Genomic DNA, 24,128 nt, shown 5'->3' with positions numbered 1-24,128 from the left:
CGAGTGTGAACTAAAGCGTCTTTTAAGCTACGACCCTTTTTGAAGGAAAAGAGAAGTTTTTCCCAATCCTTCTTTGCTGACGTTATGATACTCCAATGCTTGTTGATTGTTTTCTTCATGACGTTGGAGAGACCATTGAATGTAGTTACACAGGTGAGTGGTACACCCTCTTGATTGTTAACTTTTTCTTCTAGCAGGGCTTCTCTCGGCTGGTTTCTGGCTCTCTTGTATCCTTTGTTGAGGGTTGATGGTGGATACCCCCTCTCTCTCAGTTTGTCAGTTAGGCCTGAGGCTTGTTCCTTGAAGTCAGTTATTGTACTACAGTTCCGTCTCAACCTCAGGTACTGTCCATACGGGAGGTTCTCTTTCAAGGGGCGGGGATGGAAACTGTTAAAATTCAGTAGTTTGTTCTTAGCTGTAGGCTTGTGGTGAGTTTTCGTGGTTAGGCATGTGTTAGTTACTGAGATTACTACATCAAGAAAGACGATGTCTGTTTTGCTTGTGGTGTTAGTGAACCTCAAATTGTGGTCAAGAGTGTTAATCCACAGCAGGAAGGACTTAAGGTCTTCGTCACTGCCTACCCATAGAAGCAGAATATCGTCGATGTAGCGCTTCCATAAAAGCATGGAAGATCTGAATTCCGCGGTTGGTGGCAGGATGTGTTGTTCTTCAAAATCAGCCACATAGAGCCCCGCCACGCTCGGGGCAAAGGTACTGCCCATGGAAGTCCCCGAGCATTGGAGAAACAACTTGTTTTTAAAGGAGAAAAAGTTCTCCTTGAGTGCTATGGTTGCACATTCGATAATGAACTCCTTGGGAGTTTGATATTCCCACTCAATGGAGTCTAGTGCTTTTCCCAGGACTTTGATGGTATCGTCCTGGGGGATGCTTGTGTATAAACTTTCAACATCCAAAGTCACCAGAGTGACTGAGTTTTTTTCGAATGTGATGTCTGCGAGGAGACGTAGTAGACTCTTTGTGTCTTTGAGATAGGAAGGGGTTGCTTGTACTAGTGGCTTTAGGAATTGATCACAAAAGCGCGAAAGGGGCTCCAAGAGGGAGCCTATCCCCGACACTATGGGACGTACTGGTGGTGGCAGACGATTTTTATGCATTTTGGGTAATGTATAAAAATATGGAACAAGGAACAAGGCCACACAAAGCCACCTTGCGTGGCTTTTTGTAAATGTAAATTGATACTTGTATAGCGCACTACTCACCCGCTGGGGTCTCAAGGCGCTTGTACGAATACCGCTGTGGAACCCATCCTGGCTTTCCCAGTGAGGTGTCCACTCCTGGGCACCTCCAAGGTGGAGGCCAGGCATCCTTAGCGTTGTGGGGGCCGTTGTGGAGATTAAGCAAGCTATTGCCCAGAGTTGCAGAGTGGACTCCATGATTGGAATAGGCACCGAGGCGAGAATTATCAGGTCCGTGGAATTTTGAGCCCAAGACCCGCCGAGGCGGGGAATTGAACACTGGTCCCGGGCTAGGCCTCTGCATCAGGGTCTGCTGCTCTAACCATTGAGCCACACTTCTCCTCCATTTGTGGCCTTGTAAATACAACCCCTTTTCGTGCATCACTTTGCTTGAAAGGGGGGTGCAATGGGTGTTGCTGTGGGCGTTCCACCTCAACACTCATTGCATTTTGACAGTGCCCCAGATTTACAAGGTTATGTAAATCTGAGGCAGCCCCAAAAACTAACAACATTGAAAAGCAGGCATTAGAGTTGTGAAATGAGGAGAAATACTTTTACTTCTCTTTGTTTTTTGCTCCTTAAGGAGCCAATCACCTTTAATGGTTGTTTATGTGCAGGAAGGTGTCCCTTCCTTCACATAAACAATCATCCCTGAAATGCAGCCATCCTTGTGCATGGTGCAAGCGTGCCTCCATTGGCGCTAGGCAGCATCAGCGCAAGGGAAAACACAGGCATGTGCCATATTCTTGTAAATACAGTGCATCCTGCATTTTTAAATGATGCTCTGCGGCGCTGCTAAATCGCTTGCAGCGATGTGCTGCATCATTTCTTTGTAAATATGCCCTAGGGTGACCGTGCATTCCGGATTTTCCTGGTTGTGTCGACTAAACAAAGAGAAAGGCAAGTTTTCATGTACTCTATCTAGTGAAGGATTGGTTAGCAGGCACCATCAGATGATGCTGTGTGCAAACGTTACATTAATTTCCTTTAGTCCTGCATTGTGTGTGTTTTTTATGTATGTGGACACTGTTAATTAAGCCTTTTTGTGCCCCCCTGTCAATGCAAAATTGTAGTCCTTCTTCTATGCTTGTAGAGAGTCCCGGCATTCAAAATCTGGTCAAGCTACGTAGGAAGAAAGTTCTAAAGTCCACACCTACGGTGGCATTCACAGTGGAGTCAGTGTAACACAAGCTGCACCTGTTGAAGGCAGGTGGCATTTTGGGGAGATACCCCATCAGCAGTGCTGACATTGCATCTCGGGGGCAAATTAAATTGGGAATGTCCCATTGACCTGAGGCAGTGACAAACTCCCTGAGCCTTTGACATAGAGAAATGCACATCTTCTCCTTTAACACCTGGTTGTGACTTCAATACACAAAATAACGTTTTCCTACTAGGAACCTTAGATTACACTGACAAGTACAAAAGCCTTGAAGACACAAATGGGGTTGTTTTCAAGGCCACATATGTTAAAGTTCCTCTGAAGGAGTGGAGGTCTATTTTTTTTTTTACTGTCAATCTTCCTGGAAAGACTATCAAGTAATAATGAATGCTGCTTGGCTGTTAAAAAATAATCTGCATACAATGCTTGCCTTTTTCTCTAATACTTTGAACTATTTTTTTAAGTTTCAAGAATAAGTTTATTAAGATATTCAAGAAAATAATAGTAACATTGCTTCGTATAAGTAACCATGAAATATTGCAGAAATACAAGAAAAAGAGATAAGAGATGTTGATGATATTCAATTACAATTGGAATGATATAAAGGCTATAATAAGGAACATAAATACAATCAAAGTATAAAAGAAAATTCTGGTTCATAAAACATTATAACATAAGTATATTCGTTAAAAAGATACAATCCTATGCATATTACTGAAGTAGTAAAAGAAACTATGTCGTAATGAAAATATAGGAAGTCAAGGAGGCTTAGTGACTTCTTGTGTCCGGGGGATAGGTGTCGAGGATGTCTTTACACTGTCATTTAAGAAATTCGTAAAAGGATACCATAGTTGTTATCTCTTGTTAGCCAAAGACAAGGGATGTACCAAAACTGTATCCAGTCTATGATTATGACAAACAGCATACCACCAAGCTAGATAAGACAGTTTAGAAGCGTCCCTCCAAATTTGTGTTATCTGCTGAAAGGCAACTCCTAATAATAAATCTACAAGTTTTGTCTGTGAATGTCTGCTACTCCAGTCTGTAGATAGGCTTCCTTAAAAAAGGTTTGTAAAAGAGAGGGGAGCTTTAGTGTGAAAGATGGTGTTTATTTGGGACCAAACCTGTCACCAGAAGTTAAATACTTGTGGGCATGTAAAAAGCATATGTTTCAAATCGGCATTATCTTGAGAGCATGTCCAACAAGTAGTGGGATTTGTATTATGTATCTTGTACTTATTTACGGGTGTAAAAAATAGTCTGTTTTATGTGAAAATAATTGTTTGTGTTGTGCTTGCCACTCTAGAAGTCTTCCTGATGTTCAACAAAATTTTGTTCGAAAGAGAAATAGGCCAGACTGTTTGTAGATCATTTTCCCTTTAAAATTTAATTTAATTTTTGTCCCGGTTCGGGAGAGTGTTCATTAAGCGCCAAAAAATGGTACAGGCTTTGGGATGTATGCGTAAGGAAATTGTGCCATGTATATTCAGATTGGGGGCTAGGGGAAGGTATAGTTGGAAATTTGGCAGAGGCTCTAAAAATTGAATCCTGTAAAAGTGAAAATGTATGTTGAAAAGAAGAAGGTAAATGATAAAGGGCCTGCAACTGTATGAATTGGATAGGTGCGCCATGGTCGTATAGCTGATGAACCCAGATTAAACCCTTATTTCTCCATACCTTCCAAAATACAGATTTGTTGTTGATAAGAATACGTTTGTTATGCAAAATTGTGGACTTGAGAAAAGTGTCTAGATCGTGTGGGGCGAGACAAAGGGTAGCATCTAATAACTTGCAAGATTGTTTGATTATTGGGGTAGAAGTTCTTTGTGGTTTCTGGGTAGATGAAAGATATTCCTGAAATGAAAACAGGGATATAAACGAGGATTCCAAGTCAACCCATAGTGGCATGCCTATTGGATGGACTGAGATCCAAATCGATAATTGCCTTAACTGAAAAGCTCTATGGTATTTAGAGATATGGGGAAAGTTCACACCACCTTCTGACTTTGTTCTTTGCAGTTTCTGTACTGACTTCTTTGAATTATTTATAACATGCATTATTTTGAAATGTGGCATATTTTTGTGCTTCCTTTAGAAAGGCGATGGCACTGTCCTATTAAAGGTACAGTATTTGCACAAAGAAGAACAGTCACTGTCCATTACAATTTGTGCACTCCCGCAAAGAAATGCTGGTACTGCCTCCACTAACAATACATTTATGTTTGTAAATAGAGGTACTGTGCTAGCAAAGGCATAGCAGCAGTACTGAAGACTGCTATTACTTCTCCTTACAAACATAGCAACTCTGGTGACCAAGGCTTTTATTGCCCATTACAAGCACTGGCCCTGCTGAGAGGTGCTTGCCACCTCAAGTACTATTAATTACTAACATAGTAGATCTGTGAGGTAGACTCTGATTAAAATATAGACTGTGCTACAGGGGTGTACTGGCACTGCCCTACTGGTTGTATTGCAGGCCTGCTGAGAAGGCCTGGATTTGCACTCCTGAAAACTGCAGGTGCTGCAAATTAAACCTGCAGGAGGTCTGTTGGGAAGTGGCTCCAATGTCCTTTGTAAATAGCAGCCTCAAAAAGTGCCAAGCTATGAAGAGAGGTACTGTTGCAGGCCATTACAACTGTGGCTATTTTCACACTCCTTTTAAAGAGCCAGGAAGTACTCTGTGTGCACTACTCTTGTAGTATCCCTGCTGAGAACTGTTGCCAATATTGGTGATACCACATTAGCATACGGCAGTCAGTCCTTATGCCATGGCAATATATCGTATTTCTAAATAACATAACCAGGTAATCCTTCAACCTGCCTTGTCCCTAGCCCTCTAGTTGACTGTAAGAGTAATTGTCACTCTTAACATTGTGCAGCTGAAAGGTAGTCCAGCAGTGGCAGCTCCTCCAAAATAGGCAGGAAATGAAAAATGAAATAACACTTGTTTTATTTCTCCTTTCCTGCAGGGCGGGGCCTGGGCGGTGACAACCCTGAGGGGAATGGTAATGCACTCCCTTTACTGGGCATGTTGGTTTGGCTGGCCTCTTAGGCCGGCCAAACCGCCATGCACAGTGAAGCTCTCTCCAACCCTAGCTGCTTTTCTGGGGTTGGAGAGAGCAGTCACTGGCTCTTAGTCTCTCCAGGAGTGCTAATTGAGGGCGCTCAGGCCAATTCTGAAGCTGCTCTCACGTGAGAGCAGCTTCAGGATTGGCCGCAGGGCAGGCAGGGAGCCTGAGCCTGAAGAAGAGGAGTGCAACACAGCCTGCTGAAGTTACGTTTTTAAAAATTATTATGATTATTTTTTATTTTTGCCCCGTCCCTTCGCGACACCTATGCCCCCTCACCCCCTACCCACCCACCCTGCCACTCGTAGCAAGCATTGGCTGCTACTGTAGTCCATTGAGCAAAAAAGCAGCAGAACCCAGAAAAGAAATTACTAATGGCTCAGTGTACATTTTATGCATTCTGGTTGGCTTGGGTATGCACCTAAGCCAAAAGAGTCAGTCCTTTTCCTCTGTCACAGATAGAAGCAGCAACTGCAGGCTAACCCACTCCTCACACGGAAAAGGCAGTGCTACTCACACAGATCTTCTTGGCAGGGCCCTCTTGTTCTCAGATGCGATCTAAAGTTCTGGGGTTTAAGGTCCAATACTTATACCCCTTTTTTTCTCATTGTAACCTTTGTTTCAGAGTCAATGAGGTCAGTACAAACCAGTCCTGTCCTCCCTGATCCAGCTTGACCACGGGGGGTGGAGACAGCATTGTGCAGAGGAGACACAGCCTGTTCAGGTGCTAGTGATAAATCCTCCCACAACTCTAAAGGAAGAAGATCTTTTCAGCCTGGCTATGAGTCACCCAGGAAAGGCAAGATACACCTCAATCCCCCTTATGACTGTCTATAGTGAATGCACATCCCCATCTCCTGTCACTCCAAAAGCAGACGGTGAATACACAAACAGACTGAAGCACATAGAAAGGTAAGGCAAGAAAATGCTCTCTTTCTAAAAGTGTCATTTTCAAACACACACAATTTAAAAACCACCTTTAGTTAAGGGTGAGTTAATAATTCCTGAGTTCAGAGAGCCTACACTCAATTTCTCTATCTTGTCCTAATGGAAGTTTACTCTTGTAAGACGTTACAAGGCAGATCCCATGTTAACCTATGGGACAGACAGCCTTTTAATAGTAAAAAACAAAGTGCACAATATTTCATTATCAGGACATGAAACACACACCAGTACATGTCTAATCTTTAATATACACTCTACCCTGCCCATGAGGGTACCTTGGGCCTACCTGAGGGGTGCCTTACATGTAAGAAAAGGGAAGATTTGGGCCTTAAAATGGGTGCACTTGCCATGTCCCAGGGCAGTTTAAAACTGCACGTGCAGACACTGCAATGGCAGGTCTGAGTCACATTTACAGGGCTACTCATGTGGGTGGCACAACCAGTGCTGTAAGCCCACTAGTAGCATTTGATTTACAGCCCCTGGCACACTCAGTGCACTTTATTATGGACTTACCAGTAAATCAAATATGCCAATCATGGATAAACAATCATCATCACAATTTACACTAAGAGTATATGACCTTTAGCACTGATCAGCAGTGGTAAAGTGCCCAGAGTACATTAACCAACAAACACACAGTCAGAAAAATAGGTGGCAAAAAGCTAAATGTTAGTGGATAAACCTGCAAAAAGGGCCAGGTCTAGCTTTTCTCTACCTCTTGTCCATCTAGTCCCTCTCAAGCAGCTCAATTTATCTTACTCAACAGAGCCAGAGGTCACTCTGTAGCCAAAGAAGTGTACATAACAAAAGAGGAGATGAGACGAGGGATAAAGCAGGGTAAGAGAATTATGGAGAAAATGATCAAATTTCACCCATTAGCATGGTGAAAATCCTCAGAGCAGTGCTTTGATTTTCACTGTAACTATGAGAATCCCAGTAGTGAAGGAAGCTTTGTTTGTGTTTATGAACATCTGGTAATAAAATCTACAGTTTCAGATAGTACTTGAATACAACTTCTTTTAATGGTATGCAATATGTAAATCAAGTCGGCATTACCCTGTCTTTTATACAATGGGAGGAACAGGCTGATTTAGCACTGAAATACAGATAAAATATTGTTGCAAGACAAAACAAAAATAGACCCAAACACTTTTGTTTGCTATTATTTGTCTGGTATCCCCTGGGCAGGTTGAGCTTTTAGCTATTTTGGCGTGACCCTGTTTCTAAAATTTTAACATTTACTTCATTATTGATTGTCATCACCGGAGGTGATAATGGGTAATAAATACAAATTTGGGCCAAACAGAAGGCCTCAAAATATGTCTGGCCCAGGACAACCAACATCTATAAGATGGCTTGTGCTCTGTGCAATAGTTAGATATGTTGGAGAGAATAGAAAAGAAGGATAATAGGGGAGATGGCACAGACATAATTTGATCCTTTTCTGGAAGATGCAATCTTCAATTGTTTCTCAGTTACAGCTTTTATTGCTGTTCCATCTACAATATTTTTCCATTTCAATACAATTCAAAGAAATATCATTACAGTTTATACAGGTGCCACCTATGAGAGTGTAAGAGGGGACATAAAGTGGATGAGCGAGCATAGATGCATATAGTAGATAAGGGGACAGTAGGCGAGGGGGCACAGAGGGCAACGGGTAAGAATGTAAACAAAGCTTGTGTGATGCCTAGTGAAGAGGGAGGCACAATTAATAAGGGAACTTAATGGATAAGGTGGCACATAGTGGGCAAGGGCAGTGTGTGGGCTGCACAGACTACAGGGTGTGAAGGTACACACTCCTTTTTTTTTATTTCAGTAATTTTTTTTGAAAATAAAAAGCATATTTACATGGTGCAGAGTGAAACACATGGGGGGTGGGAAAAGACACGCCCCGGGGGGGGGGGAGGAGGGGGGCAAGCATTGTCTCGATTGGCTTGTGTCTGTTTGTTCATGTTCTCATGCTTGCTTCTTCTTCTTCTCGTCAATCCTACAGGCTTAGTCTGATTGTCTTTTCGCTCCCCTGGTGGCGTGAGGAGAAAAGAGAGGTGTAGAGATATATAGAGAAGAGAGAGAGAGGAGGCACATTGTGTCACAGAGTAGGTGATGCATGTTGTTTATGCAGTGTTGCCTAGTCTGGACGTTCAGGGTGGCTTATGAGAGGACAGGTAGTTGTCTAGCGACAGCCACATCTCGCTTTTTTTCCCTGAGTTCGGTAGGCTGTTGGTTGTTATGGTGTCGGCTCCTCTTAGGAGAAGGTACACACTCCTGAGAGGATATGTGAGTGTAGGCAAAGGGAGCAACAGAGTGGACCAAGGGGTATTGAGTGGGGTGACCCGGTGAGCATATTCCTCACCCTATACATCTTGTGAGGGGTTCATTATTAGCAGCAACCAAGATGCTCCAGGTTCCTTGATGAAGCCTGGCTCTCTGACCTTCAGCTGTCTTTGAAAGCTGTTTGCATTTCCCATATTCTATGGCTGACTGAGCTGAAAACACTGCATTATAAGCCAGGATCTATGTTTCTGTGCATCTATACTGCTAACCATTCCTTGGAGTTCTTTGTGATCTTTTTTGTAGTCAGGAAGAGATGTGCACCGTTATAAGCATCCTGCAAATCCCAGTCGATCACACACTCTGAGCTGAAGCAGACTGTTTTCTGCCTGCAGCGTCCCTGCAGAGCTCTCCTTAGATAACTTTCCTTTCCCTTTGAAGTCTCTCCTGCCTCCCCAGACTTGATACTCATTTACATCCCTTGCATAAATCGCCTCCTTCTGTCTGTGAATTGCAAAACAAACCCTGCTGATGGTGGGCAGAACCTGACTAACCATGTGCAAAGCCTGATGAGTGGTGGGCAAAGTGCAGCTAAGCATGTGCAGAGCATGGTGGCTGAGTGTGTGCAGAGCACAGCTGTGTAGCTGGAGACAAAAGCTAAAAATGCCCTGTTAACTGTGTTAAGCAATCTATAACCACGGTTAATCTGCTGTAGAAAAATGGAGAACTGAAGGCCTTATTTAGGAGGTTTTGGTGCAGCCCAGCGCCGCAAGTAATCTTACTGCTCTGCCCTGTATCAGAAGAAAAAAGCAGGAATGCATCATCTCTATGATATACAGCACTTTCTGTCCTTTTCCCCTGCCCTGGCGCACATTGGGCTTCCATGCGTGTCTGCGTTGTAGCTGTTAATTTTTTGTGCAGAAAGGGAAACCTTCCTGCACAAGAATATTCATGAGAGCTAGAACATATAGAAAGAGGATAACACGGGGATAAATTGGGCTATTTCTCTTTGTTGTGCTTCCCTAACACCGCCCCTGGAATTGGGTTAGAATCTGACGCATTTCCAGGTTTGCGATTCTTCGCAAATCTGGGCATGCTTCTGATTTCATGGGTGTTGCGTGGGAACACCAACAGCAACACCCATGGAACACCCCCTGACGCAGTGTTCAGCGTGAAAGGGACACATATTTACAAGGCCATGAAAAGCCACGCAAAATGGCTTTGAGGGGCCTTGTAAATATGCTGCGGCATATTGTGCCACTGAAGGGTCACGAAAGTGCTGCTTCGGCGATACAAAAGTCCTGCTAGGGGCCGTGTAAATGAGGCCATGAGTGTGGTAGGTAGATTCCTAAGGTACTGAATACACAGCCAGGTTTTCACCAGAGCAGTATCACTCACCCCGCAGTGACATAGTTGTTTGGAATTATACACAACGTAGTTGAGATGGGGCATTAGAATGACGTTCACATGTTCTCAGTCTTTCCTGCCAATAACAGCGGTACTACTCTTGGAGATGTCTTGAGCTCTCTGATTGACTCCTGACCTGTGTCAGTCTGCCGTATGTGCATGACCCGACAGAACCACAATGCAGAGGCCAGATCTGCGCACCAGGGGCGGCCCCACCATGTGGGCGGAGGAGCGCCACCCCACTGCTTTCTCGCAGTATGAGAAGCAGAAACATAAAATGGGATTATAAATACCATTTTATGTTTCTGCTTCTCGCACTGCGAGAAAACAGAAGGGTTTGGTTTGGGGCGGGGCATGGGCAGTCCTGCTCTAGGGCAGGGTAGGAGTGGCTTGCCCACTCTGAGGGCGCTGACAGTTTAGTCGGTCCCAGAGCCGACCAAACCAGTCATACGCACTCTGCCTTTTCTCCATGTAGGCTGCATGCAGCCTACATGGAGAAAATGGCCTCCCCATAGACGCCTGTGTGGTGGGCGCCCCAACCAATCACAATGCTGCCATTGAAGCGTTATGATTGGCTTAGGGGAGGGAGGGAGGCTGCCTGCTTCCTATGAGGAGCAGAGAACCAGAGACGATGCGGGACAGGACTGGGCTGGCAAAGGTAAGTTCACTTTATTAATATTATTTTTTAAATAAACCTATCAACCCCACCCGGGCGACCCACGAGTCATGCCAGCCCGACTGCTGCGCACCTGTGGCACGACAGCTCCACAATGCTTTGCGGTCTCAGTTCCATGTTCACAAAGGCTGGTCTCTGTAATTGGACAGCTGCACCGGGCGACCATGCCAGAGAGGCAGTGCTAAAAGGGATGAAAAGGGGAGGAGGTTGCTGGTTTGCATAAAAATTATATGGACTCACTGGATTAAGCTAAACTTATCACTCAGCGTTAGTCTAACAGGAGTTGTGTGACACTTGGCTGGGCTATTTTGCTGTGTGGACGATTACTGTTTTAGTCAGAGCTATAACGTGGATTGGAATTTGTTGCCTTAGGCCATCTTAAAACTAGCTCCCTTAATTTGTTTTTAGTTAAGAAATTAGGCTTTTGGTAAAGACAGCTTTGGATTCTTGTGAGTTCTAGTCCAGAATTTATCTGGCTTCCAATTTAACCTTTATGCCCAATCACAAGTTTGCAGAGAAACTGCTTGCCGGCGAGCTGTTGTCATATTATCAATAGAAGTGAGTATTCATTTCAGGGTACAGAATTTAATGACGCAAGAAATAATGACTTTTTTAAAACAAAAGCATTTTTTTTAGCGAAGGACCATTAACAACATAAAATGCGTCGAGTACCTGTGATATAACGTCCCATCTCCAAATATTGTCGAGGTTGAAAATGCATAAAGACGTGTTACTTTCTAGCAGTGCTGTGTTGTAAGAGCAAATTGATGAGCCATTTCCTTATAACAGTACAACATAATAGGCAAAGAAATAAAATAGCATAGCTTAATGTTTAAGAAGAAATCACATCACAGCATGAAACAGGTTTACTCCAACCTACTCTGCTCCATCTCCACAGTGTATCAGCTAGCTTGAATTTATTAACCCGCCATAAAAGAAAGAGCTGTAATGCAGTGAGGTTTAACATACTGAAAGATTCTCAGTGCAGGAGTACGCTTCTATTAAATTCCTTTGTTTTTTCCCATTGGGTGCTTTCTTTTGTGCTTTACTGATCACTTCCTGTTCTTGACAGTTTCCTGTTGACATCTTATCTTATCTTATCTTAAGGGGAATTTCTATAGCGCTCTGACACCATGAGTTTCCTGGCGCTGATTGGGTGCTGGGAGATACGAGGGAGGGGGTCTAACCGGACTGTGTGAAGAGACTAGTTTTCAGGAGTTTTCAGAATTCAAGAAGGGATTTAGAAGATTTAAGCAGGGGGGACAGCGGGTTCCAGAGTTTGGGGACCAAGTGAGCAAATCTACGGCCACCGAATTTTTTGAGTTTGATTGGGGGGGGGCGACTAAAAGCTAACGATGAGAAGACCGTAGGTTGCGTGCCGGACAGTAGAGGGTGATCAGGGATTTAAGGAAAGCGGGAGAGGTCCCGAACATAGCTTTAATTGTCAGGCAGCCGATCTTAAAAGCAGCCCTCTGTTCAATCGGCAGCCAGTGGAGTTTGCGAAGTAACGATTTCGCAGACTGCCACTGCGGGATTATATAGGCCAGTCTGGCCGCCCGGTTCTGCACAATTTGGAGCCTATGGAGAAGGAATTTGGGTAGGCCATGGTACAGAGAGTTTGAGAAGTCCAGGCGGGAGAGCACCAGGGTAATCAAGACTTGTATCAGGGCCTCAGATGTAAGGAGGTGGGCGACTTTCCTGATTTTTCTTAGCTGGAACATACATGATGACACAACAGCACCCACCTGGGGCTTGAGGGAGCGCTCAGTGTCAATGATAACCCCGAGACTCTTTCTCGACCTAGCCGGAACAGGCGGGGAGCCAAGCTCCACCGGCCAAAACTGTGAGCCCCAGTGAATGGGGCTGTTACCCGGGAGGATTAGCTCTGTTTTCCCCGGGTTCAGCTTGAGCTGGTTATGATTCATCCATTGCTGGATGTGTAACATAACCGCTTGACAATCGAGAGCTGCATTGGGGGTGTTGAGGGGGAAGATAATTTGCAGATCGTCCACATAGTTGAACACGATGATGTCCCACCTCTTTAGAGAGTGGATGAACGGTTGGAGATAAAGATTAAAAAGCAGAGGGGACAGGAATGATCCCTGGGGCACTCCGCAGGTGGATGGTTCCTTAGCGGCCGTGAAGGGGCCTAAACGGACCGCCTGGGTTCTGCCCGACAAAAAGGTTTTAATCCAGGCAGAGGCCAGGCCCCGAATGCCGGCCTGCTCGACACGGTGGAGAAGGATGTTATGGTCCACCGTGTCGAACGCAGCCGACAAGTCCAATAGGACGAGCGCCTGGGGTGCCCCTCTGTCGGCATTACCTCTCAGAGAGTCCATAACTGCCAGGATCACAGCCTCGGTGGAGTGAGCTGGTCTAAACCCGGCTTGATTAGGTTCGAGGTAGTTGGAACACTCGATAAATTGAGAGAGGCAGCTGGTGACATGTGCCTCTAGTAGTTTGGACAGATAGGGCAGAAGGGAGATAGGCCGATAGTTGGCAAGGTCCGCCGGGTCGGCTCCAGGTTTTTTCAACAGAGGCACCAAGACAGCCTCCTTAAAGGAGTTAGGCACCGTGCCTGTTTCGAGAGAGGTATTTACCAGAGGCAAAATGCAATCCGGCAAAGCGAGGCAGATGTCGTGGAAGACAGAAGGGGGACAACAGTCGTTGGGCAAGCCAGATTTGACTCGGGCAGCGAGTTTGGCCAGAGTGTCAGGGTCAAGGACGGGGAGATATGACAGTGAAAATGGGTTTCCAGGGGAGGAGGCTGATATGGCGGCGGGAGGAGAGGGAGGAATGGTGTTCTTGATCTTGATAATTTTTTCAATGAAAAAACTATTTAAGGCGTTGCAGGACTCTTGGGTAGGGGCCTGAGAAGGAAGGGTTCTGGCATCAGACGTGAGCTCACTCATGACTCTGAAAATCTCCTTGGACTTGTTAGGGGCAATAAGGATCCTTTCAGAAATAGGTGAGGATTTCGCTGCTATAATTGCACTTTTATATTTTTTCCGTGCAGTGACGTATACCTCTCTATCGATGGAAGAGTAATTACGTCTCCACCTACGCTCCATCTAGCGCAGTTCGAGTTGCTGCATTTTCAGTGACGTTTTAAACCACTTATGTGACTTGCTGTGCCGGGAGCGAGGGAATCTGGAGAGGGGGGCGAAGTGGTCGCTGGCTTTGGTGACCCAACTGGAGAAATCGTCCTCCAGTGTGTGGACAGTCACGACACTACGCGGCGGGGGCGAGTCTCAGCCAGGAAGGAAAGAAAGCCTTGGGAATCAAGGGCGCTCCATTTACGAGCGACCCAACCCACCAGAGGAGGGACCTTTACACGACCCCTGACTGTGATCGAGGTCTCGATCATGTAATGGTCCGACCAGATACAAGGAGTGATCACAGGACAACAAAGCGTGAGGTTGTGGGTCCAAATATGATCTAGGATGTGGCCCCTGATATGGGTAGGAGAAGTAACCAGTTGGGTCAGATTAAGGTTGGAAAGAACTTCAAACAGCTCGGACGCATGAGGGCCGGCGTCGCTATCATTGTACCAGTAGTTGAAGTCCCCGAGGATAGCGACTCGGGCAGATGAAGTAATCAGATTGGCTAGCTGTTCGCTAAAGGCGACAGGAAACAGAGGCATAGGATGAGGGGGGCGATAGAGAACAATAAGGGTAAGAGCTCCCTCCCCAGTTTCTAGACTGATGATAAGGTTATCCACATCGGCAAGGGTAAAAGAGGACATGGAGATGAATTTAAGCTCCTTTCGTATGACAGCTGCTACCCCACCACCAGCGCGACCCGAGGGTTGGTTCATATTGAGCATGTAGTAGTCGGGGGGCAATGCTGCCAGGATGTCAGGGAGAGTCAGCCAGATCTCGGTGATTAGAAGGATGTCAGGGCTTTCATCGATAAGAAGAAGAATGAGATCAGCCTGGTGTTTTACAAATGAGTGTGCATTTAAATATAATAAGCGGATGCGCGTTTCGCTAGTGCTGGGGCAGGCGGAGGGCTTACAGCTGGAACGTGGGAGAGATGCTTTACGCGCGATACCAAGTGATGAGATACGATATTGGCTCTCCGGAGGTAATACGCAATGTGCATATTGTAGATTCCTGAGGGCAGGGGGCGAATAGGTAAGAGGAGTAACAACATCCCTGGCCCCTGGTCCCGTCCGGCCGCAGACGGGCTGAACTTAGGCGCGACTTCGGCGCGCTGACGGCGTGCCCGCTGCGCCCGTCCGCTGCGCTCCCTGGGGGGGGTGGACCATTTTGTAGGGCTGAGGGCGGGAGGGGCCGAGCGCTAGTCCGCTCGCCTGCTCCTCACCCAAGATGGCGGGTGACATTGGCGTAGTGTATTTCTAAAAGCTCAAGTAACAGGGAATGGGTTGTAGTGGGGTCATTATGTTATGTTATGTAGATTTGTATCATTCGGCTAATCACCTGCGAGGGTATCCAGACTCTGAGTAGGGCAAGCCTGCATGGGGCGGAGGGGATCATGCCCGGTTCGTTTGGAAGAGCCATGTCTTGAGGTTCCTTCAGAAGTCCATGAGGGAGGGGGAGGTTCTGAAGTGTTTTGTGATGTCGTTCCAGGTCTTGGCTGCAAGGTATGATAAGGAGTGTCCTCTGCTTCTGGTCTTCTTGATGAGAGGGAGGTGTGCTCTTGCCTGGGACGCAGATCGAAGTCGTCTGGTGGGTTAGTAGAAGTTGAGGCTGTGGTTGAGGTAAGCTGGACTAATAGTGTTGTGGAAAGCTTTGTCCTTGACATCTTGAGTCCAGTCCTTGACCTTCTAGGTCTATTTTGCTGCTACCTGCTGTCGTTGTTCAGCTACTCCTGGCTCCCAAGGTCAGGTGACCAAACCGCGATCCCAGAGCTCTCTGGCTCGGTCCCGCTGAGTTGACATTGCAAGTTCATCATCTCTTGTTTTGACAGTTTTTGTTGTTGCCTGATTGCTTTAATCCTCCCACTTTATTTTGCTTTTATTTATCCTGATTGCTGCGTGTTGATTTTTGCTTACTCTGCAGACCTCTAAAGTATCATCTCTATATTGCATAGTGTAATGGCCTGAAAAGTCTGCCAATAATCAGGACATACGACCTCATCCCCTCTTGGGGGCTAAAAGGACACAATACTTTACCATAATCACCCAAGAAAGGAACACTAACACCACAAAAGCTTTTATAGTCTTTGCTGAAGGGCTCGCAACACTTTTCACCCTAAGCCTCCTGGTGACAGGCGCTGTGCAAGAGGCAAATAACCGTTCCTCACCTGACCACACAATACTCACCCAGGAAGGACTGCAAAGCATACCCTTCCAACAAGACTGGGGAGTGGAAGAATTAGAATTTCGCTCTTTGCTAAGGGCCAGGCAACCTCCCGAAACATCAACTACCCATTAGAAGGGAATTCACCCATCCTTCTATAAGCATTTGTCAAAAAGGAACCTGTTCTCCCTTCACAAAGAATACAGACAAATAATCATATGCTCTGGGGTTTCTTTTATTACACAATGATAGAATGACAAAGAAAGAATCACTACTATGTCACGATAAGCCTTCTTCATATATTAGCACCTAAGCAATTGCTAAACGCAATCAGTAAAACATATATAGGTCTTATATGTATATAAATGTATGGAACCTGAAAATAGAAGAAGATAGGCAAGAACAGTAGGAATATAAGTATTAGTGGAACACCTCACCAAGTATCTACAAATCCTGTTTCCACTTCGCCAGAGGGGAGTCCGTTTCTTTAGCCGAATCAGGATTCTGCTCCACCGTCACAGCTACACGTCTGTACTGTGATGAACTACCAGTGATCGAGACCCAAACGCCCGCTTTAGTACAAGTGGAAATGTAAGTCGAAGCTTCTAGTGAGCCTCGCCCCCTCGTTCTTATGAGAGCCGGCACCAGCTTGCTCCAAGACCACGGCATCGGTTGATCAGGCCTTTGCTATGGCTTCGGGACAGAGCCTGTACATTCCTCTGATAAGAACCAGTTTCTACCAGCATACAAGGTGCAGAAAACAAGTGAAAATCATAACATGGCTTCTCACCGAGAAAGGTTCAGAAGATGGCGACAGCTTAGAAAATGGAGTCGCTTAAGCATAGGCCACTACTCCCGTAAATGTGCGAAATTAGTATGCAAGGCGGCATAAGAGTATGCCAAAGCCAATAGGTAAGCACTACCACGAAGCAAGATAAAGTCGGAAACAGAGAAGGCATAATCAAGCCCTACTTTGTAGCTTATTCATACTATGCAGGCCTACACATCACTATATCAGGTTAAAATATACTGAGATGGTGGTGGGCAACGGTCATAATCGGGCCATTTAACCATTGTCCAACACCGTTGAATGTATAGAAACATTAAACAGAACGTAAATCATTACTTGAATAATAAGAAACATAACTAACAGATCTAGTCAAAATACCAGGTCGAAACATATTCAAAAGGTTGCGTACACATTGAATGCAACAGCAGATTGTAATCAGAAAGCAGAAAACTAGAAGTGCACCGCCTAAAATAGAACAAAGCAAACTAAGATTAGGTAACCACCCGAAGAGCCAATCCCACCATCCTTGATCAAACTTTTGTTGAACTTCTAAAGATAAATCGTGTAAAGCATTAATATGAGACTGGATAGATTTACAGTGGTCAGAAAGATCAAAACAACATAAACCTTAATAATCCGAGCATCCATGATCATGTTTGAGTAAGAGATAGTCAATAGCAGCTCTCTTCTGTAAAATAGCTCGGTGTTCACCTTGTGCATCTAATAAAAATTCTGATAAAGCAGTTGAAGTGTGATTTATCGACTTAGCCAGAAGACAAGCTAGTTTACTAATGGTTCTGAAATTGTAAATTGACAGTCCGGGAATGCCTACAATTGAAGCTGCTAAACTAATATATTCAGATTTAGAAAGTAAATGCAAATTAGATTCACAGTGTTCATCTAATAAAGGAGCTTCACATACAGTTCGACTATGGGTAGAAGGAAATAAAGAAAACATCATCAGACTGAGTCTGGTTAAAGCACACGGTCCATCAGAAATGTTTGCTGGAATAAAGGACCATGAAGTATTTCCACGCGAAAAGAGCCATCCGGTCAGCAATAAGACATTTCTATAATGACTAACTGAAAGAACTACATTTTTACACGACATAGAATTGTGAACCGAAGAACACATGTTGGATTTGCGATTATGGCACAAAATCCATATATACTGGGAAAGTGAGGAAACATTTTTTAATTTAGCTTGTGCACATTTGCCAATCAATTGTGGATCACATGTAAATGTATAGCATACATTACCTTCCGTGATGTTGTAAGTGGTAATAGCAAATGTTTGGAATGTATGAAAGTCAGTCAATACTGTGCAAGATCTACATTAATCGTAGGTGGACAAACGATTCTTCACGTTCTCAATGGTGGCACTTTTGTCGATGTTGGTAACGGTGAAGGCATTTATCAGAACAGCAGCAGACGGAACGGACACTAAACACATTGACAAAATGTCCAGGACACTCCTCATGTTCTCCATGCAGAAATAGGAATTATTCAGCACTTTAAGTGCAATATTCTCCCAAACATTCAGTTTATCGGTCAAGATTGAACTCATCCTGCGCTCTCGGACGATCGTCTTGCTTCGGAATCTCCTCGGCCCATCTCGGCCCCATGCACACCATGCCAAAAGTAGTCCAGTGACGACACATCCCGCAGCGACAATCCATACAGTTGCCTAAAGAAAAGGAGTCAAAAACAGGCATTTTCATTCTCAAGATAACATTTTTCAGCTGGGACACAGTCCCACTTTTCCTGTCCTGGTTTCATGACTAGTATTGTATTAGCCTTGCCAGTGGCAATTATTTCAGCCAGCTCAGGGGGTTGGTTGGGTGACTGAACCCACAGTCTAGCTCCTGGATTTTTATCAGTTGAGCCAAAACCTCCTTCTCCACGTACAGTTAGGAGGGTTGGGGCAGTCCCCTTTCTCACCACACCAACAAAGACTGGCATTATAACCAACTGGGCAACTCGATCTCCGGGCTGGACTATTAAATCCAGATCACCACTGTTCAACAGAATAATTTTGATTTCACCTTTATAATCAGAGTCAATTACGCCACCCAGCACCTGGATGCCTTTTAGCACTAGTCCAGAGCGTGGGGCGATCAAGCAAAAGTGTCCTGCTGGTATTTGGACACCAATTCCAGTTTCAATAAGAACAATATCTCTTTGTTTAAAAACATGCTGCTTCAGAGTATGCAGGTCTAAGCCAGCAGCTTCAGGAGTCGCTCTATGTGGAGCCAAGGCTCCAGGGGTAATTTCCCAATAGACCATGGTAGCCACTGCCATATGAGGCTTAACATTTACAGAAGGGGTCAACATTCGCATAAGGGGTGTTTCAGAGTTATTCAAAGGACGATTATTCAGAATATGTAAGGCATCAAATAAATGGTTTCTCCAGTTACGTAATGAACCATCAGACAGTTTTTTCAATTGATCTTTCAAAAGGCCATTCATGCGCTGAATTAAACCTGCAGCTTGTGGCTAATAAGGAATATGAAAAATCCACTCAATATTGTGTCTAACACAATATTCCTGTACCATTCTCCCTTTAAAGTGTGAGCCATTATCTGATTGAAATTGTAATGGATTTCCGTAGTACATAATCAGCAGGTCTAGAGTTTTTAGCGTATTCACCTGAGTAGCACGTTTGTAAGGGGATGCAATCAAATATCCTGAGTAGGTGTCTACAATAGTACATACATACTGACATCCTTTGCACATTGGTAAGGGACCTATGTAATCTATCTGCCAAATCTGCACTGGTGACTTACCTCGATGTAACTGACCTCTCACTATCTGTGGTATGTCTCGTTGTCGGGAATGCTGGCAAATGGGACACTGCAAAATTACGGTCCTAATCATAACATCATGGGGGAGATATATCCCTCTATCTGCTGCCCACCTGCTAGTGATCTTTTCTCCGAAAATATCCACACTTTTGATGTGCCCATCTCGCCAATCCAACCAGGTCAGAACTCTGCTTCTCCACCTATGCCTCAGAGATTTTAGCATTTTCGTCTGCAATGAGGTTAAACCACCTATCAAGTGAATCAATTGTAGAGTGAGCATCTACATGAAAAACTGACACAATACTTTGGGGAAGCATATCCCGCACCTCTTTCCACAGTTCTTTTCCCCCTACCTCTTTGGTATTTATCAACCAATTGTGCGCGTACCATGTGGGAAGCCATGTGACTAATCCGTTAGCAGTCGACTATGAGTCAGTATAAATGTGGCAAACTCCTGGCAACCCCTGTTTTAAAGCCTGATAAACAGCATAGAGTTCTGCAAACTGACTGCTCTTTCCTTCACCAGTTGTACTCAACAATTTGTGGGTAATAGGATTATAAGACACTGCTTTCCATAGCCTCTTTGCACCAACATACCTAGCTGAACCATCCGTAAACCACACATGCTTTCTGTCCTCCACGGAGAGATCGCTAAATGGCTTACCCCACTTAACAGGGGATTCCTGTACTACAGGTACGTTGTATTCCACATCTGTCTCTTCTTTTGGCGCCTGCGCCACCTGCTCATGTAACATCGCCGTGCCTTTAGGACCCACTCGAGCCCTGTCCTGTATGTACCACTTCCATTTGATTACACGGGCTTCCTGTGCATGACCAATTCTGTGAGTTTTAGGAGAGCTCATAACCCATTGCATGATTGGAATCTCAGGTCTCAAAACTACATCCTAAAGCCCTAAAGTCAATTGTTCCGTATCTACTAAAGCCCAATAGCATGCAAGCAACTGTTTCTCAAAGGGTGTATAACGCTCACCAGCGTGGGGCAACTTTTTCATCCAGAATCCTAGGGGTACATTTGTCTTGCCTTGCTTTTGCCATAAACTCCAATTCGCATATGGACCCTGTACAGACACATTCAAATCAACATCACCATCTCGCAACGGCCACAAATCCAAAGCATACTGAATAGCCTCTTTCGCCAGTTCAAACGCGGTCTGCTGCGATTCACCCCACTCAAACGCATTCTTCTTTCGAGTGATTTTGTACAAAGGAGCCAAAATCTGACTTAAATGGGGAATATGCTGTCTCCAAAATCCAAACAAATCAATGAATCTCTGACCTTCTTTCCTGTTTCGGGGGACTGCAAATTCTTTAATTTTCTGTCTCACCTGTGAAACCACTTCTCGATTTCCCTGATGCCACTGAATGCCTAAAAATTTTACACTTTGTGATTGACTTTGCAATTTATCAGGATTGATTTCCTAGCCTTTGCTCTGTAAATGGGTAACAATTCGATCTGAGTTTGGACTTGCTCTTGTGTTTCACCTTGAATCATGATATCATCAATGTAATGACAAATCTGCACTCCAGAAATTATCGGTACCTCATCTAAATGCTCTGTCACCAGCCGGTTACATATCGTCGGACTATGCAAATAGCCGTGAGGCAAACTTCGAAATGTCATTTGTCTGCCACCCCATGAAAAACTGAATTGTACTGTATCATAGAGATCACCTTAGTCGCCTGAGGCACCTTCACAGGAGGAATTTTCAAGCGACCTACTCTCACTGTGTTAGCTGAAATGTATTGTTTTGTTCCAAACTGATAGTACCCATCATTTAAACACAAAGTCATTCCTTTTAAAATGTCAATTCCAAGGATATATTCAGAAAGGGGCATAACTAATACACTATATTCTCTTTTTGGTATTCTTCCGATTTTTTATTGGAGATTAGCTTGTACTTCTGGGGTCTCTTTACCACCTAAACCTGTAATAGTAAAATACTGTCCTCTAAATTTCTTAGGATTTCCATATATCAAAGTGGCCTCCACTCCTGTATCTACTAGGGCTCGGGCACGTTGTGCATTAGGATGCCTCCAAAAAATTTCTATATCTACATAGGGTCTATGATCTTTACGAGCCCAATTCGGTACCGGAGCTTGACCTATTTCCTAGTCGTTTTTGTTCCTGTCTTGCACCCAAGACAAATCAGGGTAAAGGCTTTTCACATCATTTAGGAAGCACACATTCCTCGTACACTATCTCTTCATAATATGAATTTCTCATATTTCTGTCACTCTGCAATCTTCGATCGGGAGATCTACCTCTTTCATTTCTCATTTTTAGTTCCGGGGATCTGCCTCTTTCATTTCTCTTTCTACTATCTGAAGATTCTTCCCTCTCGTGTCGTGTTTTATGTATAGTAGATTCTTCCCTTCTCCCTCGATATGACTCGTCACCACTTCCTTCTGAGTATCTCTGGAGTAGGTTCCCCATCTATTTCTTCTTTTCTCACTCCATCTTTCATTAGAGCCATAAACTTGTATCATCTAGTTAATCTGTTATTATCCGTGCGGGTCTCTGGTCTAGAAGGTCTTTCGACTTTCATCCACTCTCCCAGTTCACCCAATTCTTGAACTGCCTCAATCACTTGTGCTAAAGTATTTCCCGTCTGATTTATTAACAACGTCATCATCACCTGCTTATAAGCAGCAGGAGCAGTACGAATGATCTTATTTTGCACAGAAGTGTTAAGTAGTCCTTCCGTTAATCTGTGTGCTTGAGCTAGGAAAATAAGTTTTCATCACCTCTTCCTTTGACCTCTGTGTCGCGTCTCTCAAAGTATACAAAGGTTTCTCATTTACTGGCCAATCTGATTCAGTTGTGTATTTGTGACTACATCCGGCCACAGCCAGTTGTAACAGACTAATCTGGTCATTAAGGCCCAGATGCATCAAACAAAAATCCGCTCGCAAAGTGGCAGATTCTCAGAATCTGCCCCTTTGCGACCGGTATTTTTGCATTTGGCATGCATCATCCCAAATGCAAAAATCGCAAATAGAGAATTCGCTAAATTGCGATTATTTGCATTAAGGAATCTTAAATTGAGATTCCTTAAAGGCAATGCATGAAAGTTTTAAAAATAGCGAGTTCGCTAATAGGGCACGCAAATTACCATGAAGTACAACTTCATGGTAATTTGCATAAACTTTGAAAAATGCACTAAAGTGCATTTTTCAAAGTTTCATGTTGCACGCACGCATGCCCTAAGGGCATGTGTGTGCGCAACATATGTGCACAGATCAATTTCAGGGGTGCAACAGGGTGTCCTTTGGACACCCCTGCACCCTTGAAATCGCAATCTCAATTTGCGGTTCGCTAATTACGATTTGCAAATTGAGCTTGTCTTCCCATTCATTCATAGGCCATTATGAATGAATGGGGAGGTATTCCTTAATTGCGACTCGCAATTTGCGAGTAGCAATTAAGGAATTCTAAGAAATCGCTATTTTTTTCGTGATTTCTTGATGCATTCCATTTTGCTATTCCTTAATAGCGAATCGGTATTTTTCACTATTAAGGAATCGCAAAATGGGTTGTTGATGCATCTGGGGGTAAGTCCGTAATTTCTAAAATGTTCTTGTACTGTCGGGTCTGTGCTTAACGTACAAAATTTCAGTGCATCTTCTTGGTATAACATCACGCCTGCAGCACCCAAGTCATAGATGCGATCCATCTATGTAAGTAGATTTTCACCAGGTCTCTGCCGAAACCTGTCCAAGATGTCATTAATCTCTTGTTGCATAAAATCCTCCAAGCTATCTAAAGCTACTCCCCCTTGGGGATAGTGTGGACCACCCTGCAACTTTCTCCGATGTATCGGCTGCGCATGCACCTCTGTACGCTCCCAAATATTTCCATCCCACTTCTCGGGGCCCAGTTAAGTCCTGCCTTTGTATTAGCTGACTGTATCTTCCTCCTATTAATTCTCCCTCGCTTGTTTCTATATTTGTACTATGCAATGTGCACTGCAGCCCTTTCCGCTACGGTCTGTTAAGTCTCTGTCTTGTCCAACAATAATTTATTCTGACATGTTAACAACGTGGTGGCATTCTTTGCTTCAACATACTGTTCTTCCAATCTTTTACACTCACTCTGCAACTTCACATATTTCTCATGTATTATTCTGTAAGCATTTAATAAAATCCATCCTCTTCTTCCTAATGTAGGAAGCTCTTCTCTCTTTACCGGTGCTTTTTGCAGACATGCAACCACCTGAGCCGGTTCAGCTTCTAACAAACACACATTCCAGTTTTCACTCATACCAGCACATTTAGCCCATTCATGGGCCAATACTCCATACGGAGTAGATTCCCATCCGGGAATTTCCATTGGCAACTGATAATCAACCTTTGTTTTCCTAGAAAATATAACCCTCTTATTTCCCCTAGAATCCACCCTTCGATCCTGTGAGTCACGACGCCAAGATGTAATGGCCTGAAAATTCTGCCAATAATCAGGAGATACGACCTTATCCCCTCTTGGGACCCAAAAGGACACAATACTTCACCATACTCACCCAA

General features: G+C 44.3%; 1 long non-coding RNA gene across 1 annotated transcript in view; it reads right to left on the bottom strand.

Moving 5' to 3' along the window:
* Positions 1 to 17,568: 17,568 nt before the first annotated feature.
* LOC144753036 (uncharacterized) overlaps positions 17,569 to 24,128 on the bottom strand; it is a 131,813-nt gene continuing 125,253 nt past the window's right edge. The window contains exon 5 of the long non-coding RNA XR_013594178.1: positions 17,569 to 18,469. This is a non-coding gene — a long non-coding RNA (uncharacterized LOC144753036). The remainder of the gene's footprint in view (positions 18,470 to 24,128) is intronic.

Source organism: Lissotriton helveticus, chromosome 5_1 (assembly GCF_964261635.1).
Source record: "Lissotriton helveticus chromosome 5_1, aLisHel1.1, whole genome shotgun sequence".
Lineage (NCBI taxonomy): Eukaryota > Metazoa > Chordata > Amphibia > Caudata > Salamandridae > Lissotriton > Lissotriton helveticus.
This window is presented reverse-complemented; position numbering and strand designations above follow the sequence as displayed.